At 40.1% G+C, this 10,901-nt stretch overlaps 1 protein-coding gene across 1 annotated transcript in view; it reads right to left on the minus strand.

Annotated features, from left to right (window-relative positions):
- Window positions 1–4,014, minus strand: part of RAG2 (recombination activating 2) — a 6,458-nt gene extending 2,444 nt beyond the window's left edge. Inside the window, exon 1 of the mRNA XM_009282458.2 lies at window positions 3,853–4,014. The gene's annotated coding sequence lies outside the window, so the exon portion shown is untranslated. The remainder of the gene's footprint in view (window positions 1–3,852) is intronic.
- Between the last annotated feature and the right edge of the window lie 6,887 nt (window positions 4,015–10,901).

Here is a 10,901-nt window from a genome sequence, read left to right on the forward strand (position 1 = left end):
GCCGCCCGGCTGCCGCCGGCCGCCTCAGCAGGCAGCGCGGGATCTGCAGAGATGGGGCGCGGGTGGCACGGCCCCGGCCCCTCGGGGCCTGCCGGGGGGCGGTCACCTGCTTGCGCCTCGTTCCGTCCCTGGGCCCGCGCGGCTGAGGGCTCGCCTGCTCCCCTTTACCGGCACCCCGCTTGTGGCAAGGGTGGGGAGCTCCCCTCCCATCCAGGCCCCTGAGCCCGGCCTCTGGCCGGGAACATGCCGTCGTGCTCCACAGTCAGTGAGCTGAAGTGTGTAATGTACACACGCTGAGTGCAAACTTCAGTTGAACATTTTGCAGGTTTACAAGGGAAACATCAAGATTTGTCAAAGACATTTAGGAGCAGTTGATGCCAGCTATATTTCTAACCACGCAGGTATCGCTGAAGCGGCAGAGGTAGAAGCTTGTTGGTGCCGGGGTGAATCTCGCACACTTGTGCTGAACAGCCTGCTCAGGGTAACTGTGTGGCCTGGGAGTCTTACTGCCAGGTGTTTTCATAGTGTGATCAAGTTCTTTATCTTTGATGTTTGCTGTTTGTTCATGCTTTCATGAGTAGGTGTCAAGGGGTATCTTTTACTTTTTTTACCTGTTCAAAAATCTAAAAGAGTTTATGTAGTCAGCCTGGATAATAACACTGAAGGAGCTTTGGAGAGCACAGACACCAGAGAGGTAAACAACTGCCCGGTTCATTGGCACTGTCCTTTGGTGACAGCAGAGTTGTGCCTTTTAGTAAATGTCCAAGTTCTCTCTCCCAGCCTTTGCCAAATCCTTAGAGTTTAAAAATGTGAACTGGCTTTCAAATACAATATTTGGAAAAAAAACCCAACCCCTCTACATTTTAAAATGTGTGACATTTTAAATCTGGGGACTCTGGAACAACGTGTACAGTGAGAGTTACTGTAAAATCATAGGAATGGATGGCACTGACTGCATCAAATTGTCATCAGCGCATGTTCTCATGCACAGTAGGAACTGTTGTACCACATTCCTGTACTGCCTGCCCGCTCCACTTCCTGGTACACAAACTGCTGTGCTAAAATATGGATCTGCCATTAAAAGCTTTCAAAGGTAGATGAGCCTGGTCAGATGTGCTTAGGCCAGAGCACAAAGACAGAGTAGGCATAGCCACTACTGAGTCTATTTTAAAAATAATCCATAGAATCTGTCTTATCTTTTTGCACGTTGTGGAATCATCCAAAGATCATGGTCAAGTTCTGTTCACTCTTCAGCCAGTCCTAATGCCTCTGCCCTGAAAGTGGTAGTTTTTTCTACATTTAGATTCCTTTTCAGAAGTACTGCACTGTAGGTGAAATTCAGTTACGAGTTAATTAAATTAGTGAACCCTGTTCTGAGCATGTCAGTATACACAGCAGGTTTTGTTATTATTTGCGTGAAGAAAGATTTGCCAAGTTATTTACCTTCAGGTGAGATGCTAAACAGGAATCTCTGCTGCTTGTTTCTTATAGCCATTCAAAAATGGTGTTGTTAGAGGAGCTTGCACTAAGTTGGGTTTACTGGGTTAGATTTCCTTTGTCTCTTCTTTCATATTGTGTGGTTACTTAGCTTCTTTGTTTTTACAGGATCTTTAGAAAAGTAATATGTCTTCCATACTGAAGATGCCACAAGCACATCTGTAAGTTAGTGTTCTGTATTTTGTAACAGTAGTGTTCTACATTTGACTGCTGGTTTATATTTGAAGTCTAACGAGTATTAAAAATGGCCAACAATTTAATTGAAACGTTGGCATTCATCTTACATTTTTACATATACTTCAAGAATCTCCAAATATGACAGTTATTAGTATCCACAATGTCACAAACTATTTCCCAAATATCGAGCAGTACTCAGTTCTGAAGAGTACTATCTGAAGAGACTGTTGCAGATACAGAGTGGAGAAAAGACCAATGAAAATGATTAAAAGTGAGATTGATAGACACATAGAACTTACTGGTTAAATAAACACACTTAAACGCGCTTCCTCCTTGTCATTCCTTAATATTTCTTGAACTTTACATAAGCAAGCAGTTCAGTAAGTAATGGAGAGAATATTTATCCTAGATTCTCTGACAGAAGTAGCTCCTTAGGCACTTGCTTGAATTGCTTTGGCTTTCCAGGTTGTTTCATGCTAATTATGCTGTGTTAATACAGTGTGGTTGATCTTTGGCTATGCTGACCTCCACCTCTAACTTTCCAACACCACTGATTCCTTTGGGCCAAGGCTCATCTGACCCTGAGCAGCTTCATGGAGCCCAAAAGGTAGAAATCTAACCTTATAACCAAAAAGTTTAGAGTTTTTTTGTGGCTTTATGCTCAAAACCATGTCACTGTGGAGTCGGATTAGCATTAGTGCCAGTGTGGAGGGAAACAGACAAATGCTTTTGTTGTGGTGCAGCACAAGATAGAGGGGAAAAGACACTATGAGAAGTAAAGATGGATAAATAGAGAAAGGTGGAGTTACATAAAAAATTACCAGTTATGGTGACTTGAGTCATGCTTCATCATATTTGGTATTTTTATAAAAGATCAAGCTCCAAGGATTATACAAATAAGTGAGAATCTCAGCATTACTTTTATAACCCCTGTATTTGAGAAGTGAACTGTAGAGATCTGAGTTAGAAGCTAAGCTAACAGAAAGAAGAAAACTAATATTCTCCCCTATTTTATTTTAAAATCAAACATGATTTTGATCTGGTTTTTTTCAGTTAATAGTTGTTTGCATGGCAAGAAGAGATTACAAGGAATTCAGATTTAGATAGATTTATTGGGAGATTTATTTACAGAAGGACAAATGAAGAGAGAAGGTGCTTTTTAAAAGCACTAGCTAATGTAATTTGAAATGTGCTTAGTATGGAAGTAGATGGACATAGTTACAATTTTGTATGTGGGGTATTATTTCAGAAACTATATTATGCGTTCACTGAGAAGTATAGGATGAATGTGTTTTAGAAACAAGGGGTAGAATTCAGGTGCCTAAGCATCAAGTGACATTTCATATGCCTTTGGATATTCTTCTTGTCTTCTAGCTTCTGCTGTGGAAGGTGACAAGTCTCCCATAGGTCCTGTGTCCTAGGTCCTAGTAAATCTAGGGTTTATAAAATGTCACTAGATTACTATGTTTAGGTACTGAGTCACTCCCAAACTGTGTTTACTACTTATTGTTGTCTTTGACCCTATGTAGTAATTGTTCACCTATGTGCTGTGCCTGTTACCCGATTAGGCAACAAAAACATTTTAAACAGGATGAATAATCAGTACTGTTGTTTAGTGTGACCTTTCGTATTAATATTTGTCAACATTAAAAAATACCATATTCTTCATAATGTCACATTAATTTGAACGCTACCAAATAATGAATGATTTGATCTTATGAACTATAGCAAACCCAAAGCACCTTTCATTTACACAAAGATAAGGTATTTGAACAGCACTGATTGGACACTGAGAGAATGGATTGCAGGATAGCATGGAGTCTTAGTTGGTAAATGCTCATTGCTGACCATTAAATTCTGTCATTAGTTTGCAGTCATTCTTAACTTCACATGAACACAGAGATCTACAGTAGAATTAAATTTATTTTGCAATATTGTATATTATTTTTTTTCTCTGACTGATCTGCAGGCTCTCCCTTTGCAAAATGAAAAAGCATGCCCCTGAAAGCAAGTGCTATTCCCAAATTCTTCACAATCAAAATCATCCAGACACCCACAGAGCTTTGAAGTCCTCCATAAACAGGCTTAAGGAAGGAAATCTTTATATAGTATTTCTCAAAATATTTGCTAAATGTATCAACCAAGTTTGCTTTGGGCAAAACAATAAGTTAGACGTACCTGGCTGATAGGGGTTTTTTGCGTCCTCCGAAATCTTTCTATGTAATTGGGATTCAAATGTGAGCACTTTGAGGAATCTTCTCTGACAGCACAGGGGGCTTGTGGCATGGAGAGACAGCCTGATAGAGGGGAATCTATCTGCTTAATTTGCAGATGTGCTCCTGAGAACTCAGTCTACTGTGGCTAACTGGCTGTGACCGGTTTTTTTTTTCTTTCCTCTCATCTTCAGATGGCACAACAAGAAACCCACCAGCCTCCAGAAGCTTTAACTCTTTGCAGTAGAACCAGACCAGAGTGACAGTAGATGTCTGTTAGTTAGATTGTAAATGTCTGCAGCATACACTCCTTTACATTTTAATTTTTTACACTGCTAAACCTGTCAAGCTCATGATCTTTTTTGGACTTTTCAGTGCTATTGGAATATAAAAATGTAATCTAAAGTAATTTTTGAGTTAAATGAAAAAATAATTTCAATAGCTAGTAAAAGAAAACAACTCCTGCTGATTGGCGTACTAGTGCTTTCACTGGGAATGCTCTGCTGCAAGTAGGTAGTGACACTGAAACAGCAAAGGAAATGACAAATGCGTGCAACCCAGTGAGTGAAGGCTGACTAAAAGCCCAATTCAAAGTCCACTGAAGTCATTAGGAATGTCTTTTTTCTACTTTAGTGGCCTTCTGATCAGACCTTAAAGGACTAATAAAACTTTGCACCCTTCTGTGGCATTTTTCATCAGTTTCACAGCGCTTTCTCCGACAAAAAATAATTAGACTTTGGGAAGTCCTCTGGGAACACATCCTTTCAACAGCTAGCAGTGCTGGGGCACAGAGGATAAGCCTCTTGCATAACATAGCACACCAAATAAACAGAAAAACCTGGAAAACAATTCACTATTCATAGCTCCCTGCTTTTGTTTTCCTGGCCCTACTTCACCCACTCCTGAGTTACAACATCTGCTGCAAAGTATTTTAGAAATATCTCATCTCCCATTTGAAACTGCTGTGAGAATAGGCGTAGAAAGAGTAGAGGAATTTGTTTAGTACAGCAAAGCAAACATACCAAATGTTTGTGAAAATCGTCTTGAAACGTTCAATAACTATAATGCAGATAGGATGTGGTGATGTTTCTCATCTGAAATACAGAAGCTCTAAGGCACTGTGCCCTGTAGCATCCATATGGGCCTATTACTTCTGAAACAAAGATAAAAGTAGACTGTAATACAGAGTTGAATGCTGAAGAATTTAACTTTCCCCAAATTTAAGGCCATTCAGATCACATTTATTTCTATTTTCAGTATTGCCTAGATGATATTTGACAGCTTCTTATCCAAGTGCTTGACATAGTCTGACCCTTGTTTGAGTCTGTGATCAAAGATCTACTGGCAAAAGAGATACGAATGTTTAAGCGAAGAATCCAGCCCCCAATTATGTCTCATTTAATATTTTACATTCATTTTATTCTCTTCTGCCCGTTGACATGCCTTATCTTTAGAAATTCTTCTTCCAATTACTGTGGCTGAGAAGATGGAGAAATTAAAATTTGTTGGCAACACCATGTCAGTTTTGGATGAGAGCATGGCCTGACCAAGCTGGTTTTCTGTAACTGTCCATGACAACCTGCTTTGGAGGAGCTGCAGCAAGTAGCTTCAGAATAATGTATCTACAAGGCAGGAAAATCATGTTCAGAACTGTCCAGGTCATAGCAAGAACATCTAGGATTTGCATCCTGAATTTATTTGGCAGAGAACCCATGCGAAAATGAATAAATAGACTTTTCCGTCACAATTTCTATTTTAATAACATTGACATAGGTAGTATGTTTTCAGCAGATTGCTCACTGTTATAGAAATGCTTTGTTTCACTTGATTTTCTTCTACAATTAATTACTTAAAATAATATGTGGTTTACATCTTCCTTATCCCAAATCATTCCAAATTGCATTGATATATTTCCAGGCTTTTCAGCATATTTTCTGCGAGTAAAACAGTCATTTCTGAGCTGGAACGTAACTGGCTCCCCATAGGTTGCAGTAATGCACTCCAGCTCAGCAGGGAAAGGGAAGGCCACCTTAGTCATTTGTGTAGGGTTAGCCAGCCAGAATGCAAATATTCTGGATATTTAGCCAGGACCCACAGGCTGAAACCTGTGAAAAAATGGCACAAGGAGCCCAGTGTCCTACAGTCTTCAATTTTCTGTCTCATCTAAAAACATCAGTAAACAGTATTTAACATGCGAGGGACAGGGCTTTATTCGGAGGCCTCATCTAAAATAGCTGATTGAATCCAGCTGTGCTTTAACTGTCAAATCCAGGACAATCGCACTCCAGGGGACAATGGCTACTACATTTTGGAGGAGTGCTTGGTGCAAGGAAACGTTACCCTTGTCATAGGCCTCTAGGTGGTCTTTAAAGGGAGCAGCGCTCTTGAAGCCATTGGAAATTCATTAAAAAAACCTTCTGTTCATGTACGGGACTGACATAATAGCACTGAAATCAAACAGGATCAATGTGCTTGCTTGCAATTAAAGCCCTTAGATATATCTCTTAAAAGCTTATACGAGCTGGGCATGAGAGGCACATGTTTTTGACCATCGCAAAGGTCGGCTCTGAGGCTCAGTAAATGCACTTATGCAAACAGATGCAGCTCCCATCCATGCAAATTGCTGATGCATTAAGTGTGTGCCCTTAAGGCCTCCTGCTGAAGGCAGTGGCAAACATCCAGTTGATTTAAACAAGATTAGCTGCTGTTGCAGATCACATTGAATTGAGTGATGCTGCAAGGAACCTCATCTGAAAGTTTTCGTCCTTTATAATTGAAACTTTTTCTTTTAGTTTGTTCCCATAGTTCAGTTGACCCGCACCTGCTCGTGGCCAGAGCTTGCTGCTGTCGGGTTTGCTCCAGGAGCTCTGCCTCCCCGCAGGTGGTGGGTAGTGGGGAGGAGGAGGGAGAAAAGTAGGGCAGGACAGCAGAGCAGGGAGGGCTTTCTTTTGCAGCTGTAGCTTTGCAGATGACAAGAAGGAAACAGTTGACTGCCTTCTGGAAAGTGGGTAACCTTCCTCTGCTGCCCCACTGGAAACGTTTTACGTCTTTCTCGGGGCAGGAATTCCCAGAATCACTCCTTTCACTTGCTCCACTTTCAAAGTGCCATCCTGGGATGTTTGTTAAGGTAGTGACCATAGCACATAGCTAACAACAAACATTTATTAAGGACAGGCTTGAGTTCCAGCTGTACATGCCTCTCTGCGCCATGGGGACTGATGATCTGCATTCCAGGCTCCAGCTCTAGCAGTAGTGCGGGTATGAGTACCCTGGTAACATCTGCTTTTGCTAGCATGGAGGAAGCACAGCTTTCTGTGCCATTTGTGAGTGGTGTTTCTGATGAGGTTGTACTTTCATGGTTGCATAAACAGCTACAACAGGCTGCCAAAAGGGGCAATCTTGCATCCTTCCCTTGCTCCCACTGCATGTTCCCACCGTCCCCTTGTGCAGACACTCACGATTGTATGGCTGTAACGCAGATCAGAAAACATGTATTTAAAAGAGGACATGCATATTTGCTCAGTTTAGTTTCGGGTTTTATATTGGTAGTTTATTTTGTCTGGCGAAGAGGTGGGCTGGAATGAAAAGCCAAGGGGTGAAGAGGGAAAGAGGGTGGTGGTGGCCTTTTTGGGAGCAGCCAGCACTTAGATAGGCTTAAATTGATTCTGACTGCAGTTGTCTGATACAGGCTTTTTCCTTTTCCAAAGGTACTACCTCATTCTTTATTGCTGTAATAATATTGTACCAAATCCATACTCCTCTAGAGTCTCCTTGACTCACTAATGTGGTAAACGGTAGTAAGACAGCAAGGAGTGGAAATCAGATACTTTTTTGCCAAAAATCCCTGCTCTTCAGATTGAGTTTACTTTAGTAAATATATGACCTAGGTCACTCATTTTGTGTGTAATTAAACCAGCTTCCTTGAGCAAGCTTTACACAAATATATGGGTACATCTATTACATGGGGTGACTTCTATGGTACTGCTGTCTAGAGGGCAGATGGGGATGTTACGGTTTTTTGTAAGAGAAAGCATGCTGTTACATAGCTTCTGGAACAGGTTGGAGAGCAGACTAATGTCCTGAATCACAGTGTGCTTTCTCATCGTTCTTAGGATGCAGTAACCAGCTCTGGTTCTGTACTTGGTCCCTTGACAACTTACTGCACACTTAAGACTTGCCTGTATGCCTGCAGTATTACCTAACTACATGAGCGGTCAACCTGCAACCTGCATTGTCTTTACTAGCCTGCCCCATCACTAGTGACAGCTTTTATGTTGCTGAACTAGCCAGGCCAAGAGATTCCCCAGAATCAAGGTCTTTAGTGCAGACTGACATGTAAAACCTTTATGGATGAGAGGTGTTCTAGAAATGCTTGTTGCTTAGTTCTGTATTGTGTGTTGTAAGAGACTAGGATTGCTTTTATGAGAGGTTAGTTAGATCTGAAGTATTAAAGACCCCTTTGAAAAAAGTTAGTTGTGACAGGTGTAGTTACTGTGCTAGCTCTGTAGCGAAAAAAGATCAGGCATTGTCCAGTGGTAACAGAGTATAAGATGTAAAAATCATGTATTTGTGTTCAGTCTGATTTGTGCAGACATAGGTTATAAAATCTTGCGAACGGGTGTATCTAGTGATGTTTTCCATGAACCTATGAGTGATCTATAGATACACATTTCTGAATATCCCTGTTTTTATTGAGAATGACTTTTGGGAGAGCAAGTTCAGAGTGTGGAAACCTGACTTTAACCTATGTCAGAAACACTAGGGAAGTATTTTTTTTCCAGAAAAATAAAATTATGTAAGGCTTTAGTGAGTTTGTAGAGAGGATTATCTTACTGCTCTTTCCATTTAAAAATTCAGAATCTTCATTTTTCTTTCATTGCCTATATGATATTTAAAAGAAACATAAAGCACTCAAAAATGCAGCATAAAACAGGAAGCCTATATTCCACCACATTTTTTATTGTTTAATAGAACAAATAACTGTGTAATTGAAATCATGCTAATACTCACTTGACCTGCCTCTGTGATTCAATGCAGAGATTTCTGGTTTGGCTTAAACTGCTGGGAAGAAGACTTTTATTTTGAGAAATAAAATTGATTTTGCACAATCTGCTGATGATCAGCAAGGCTTAATGAATGATCGCCTCAAGAAACCTCATTAGAGTAATTTGGATGGATGAGCAGGAGTGAAATGCAAAAAGAAGGAAGTATAGTTGCTGCTTGAATGCATCACTTACTGATATTTGACTCTAAAACTATCCAGAGCCAGCACGGGGAAAGGATCAGATATCCTTCCCTTACTTTCCTTGAAACCTCCAAGTTAATTTGATGCCTTTTGGAAAAAAGAAGATAAGTTTTTGATTTCAGTAGTAGTTACTCTCTAGCGGAACAATGCAGTCATTTCATTTGTAGAGGTGTAATTGTATCCAGTTCATAAATTGTGGGTGATTCCAATCCATTATTGTACATTCTTTTCTTTTTTCATGACAGTTCAAAGAAATCATTGCCTTGAGGCTGTGAGTTGGATGATTGCTGAAGCCTTTTACTTATGTAGAATCTACCGGTTAGCTCCTTAGCAAAGGTGAGAGTCTTCTGGTCAGCCTGGTTTCAGCTGTTCACATCACAAAACTTCTCTGCAGCTGACACAGTATGGTATTCATTTAAGAGAGACTCAGGAATAAAGTAGGTGGGAAGCAGCAGAAAACCAAAGTGGAATGAAAATGAAAAATACAAAAACCTTGATACGTTGAGATACGTTTCTGAACACCTCTATTGTACCATCCATCCTAACCATGTGTTCAGTTTCAGGGATAGTAGATGTTCTCCAAATACCATCCTCTGTGCTTGCTTTCATTTAGGGTGATGCAATAGCACCCTGCGGTTCTTCAAAATAATTGAAAACAGGGGGGGACAGATAATTCTAGCTGCCAGTCTCTCCTCTCTATTGTTTGAATGAATGGCTGTTCTTCTGACAGAACCTAGGCTTTTATTAGGACCTAGCTGGTTTTTCCTCTCCATGAGGAGATGATTCTGTAGATGTAAATAACAGCTGTGCAAGGGAAGATTAGGTCTGTGTTGGACTATCACCTCTGTAGTCCATTTTGCATTTTATTTCTTGCTTTAGATTTTTGAAGCAAAACTGTGAAGTTCTTATAAAAAGCAATGGAGGATGGATGCCAAAATGACAAATAGGGTTTTCTCCTCTCTTCTTCAGTTTAGGATTTATTAAAATATGAATAATTTAGTGAACTCATGTTCCAAAATATATTCTTTGGGTTTTTTTCAGAAGAAAAAATAAGGAAATGTGGCCTATGAATCACAAGTTATTTTATTCTCTTAACCCAAGTTGAATACTTTTGACAATTGATAGCAGATCTCATATACTAATGCCAGGAATAACTATATTGGCTATAGGAGAGCTACTCTGGATTTACTGCTTTGACTTGGGTAAAAATTCAGTCCATTTTCTGGTAAAAAAAGCTGTTAGTCTTGAGAAAGTAATCTTTCCCCATGCTTGGAATATCCAGGGAATTTTCTGTGCTGGTTTTTTTTTTAAAGTAATACTGTTTTGATGATCCTTCTCCCAATGCATACATATTGAAGTGCATGCTAGATGAAAATATGTAGGCTCAGTGAAATATATGTTTAAAACCTTTAGGGATAACTTCCTAATCTCCATACGTCAGGAGATCTCGGGTATTAAACATTAGATTATATTCTAACAGCATCCAGTGCTTGCTTTTTCATGAGGTTGATGTTCAGGATTTTGCAGTCATAGCTTGGCTAAAACTTTGTCAAGTTAAATTCAGCACTGTGTTTCCTAGCTAACTGTAATGAGTCAAAACCTGGTGTTTATCCAATGTCTTGTTGCGCTATTGCTCCTCTACAGCTTAACCAGTAGAGAATGTTAAAATCTGAAGTTTCCCAAGTTCTGTAGGAAGTAGAGGCTGCTCAGCAGAGTAAGAATTGAGCTATAGCATTTTGCTAACACCTGGTCTGGATGCTTACTCTCAG

Source organism: Aptenodytes forsteri, unplaced genomic scaffold, assembly GCF_000699145.1.
Source record: "Aptenodytes forsteri isolate BGI_AS27 unplaced genomic scaffold, ASM69914v1 Scaffold821, whole genome shotgun sequence".
Classification (NCBI taxonomy): Eukaryota; Metazoa; Chordata; class Aves; order Sphenisciformes; family Spheniscidae; genus Aptenodytes; species Aptenodytes forsteri.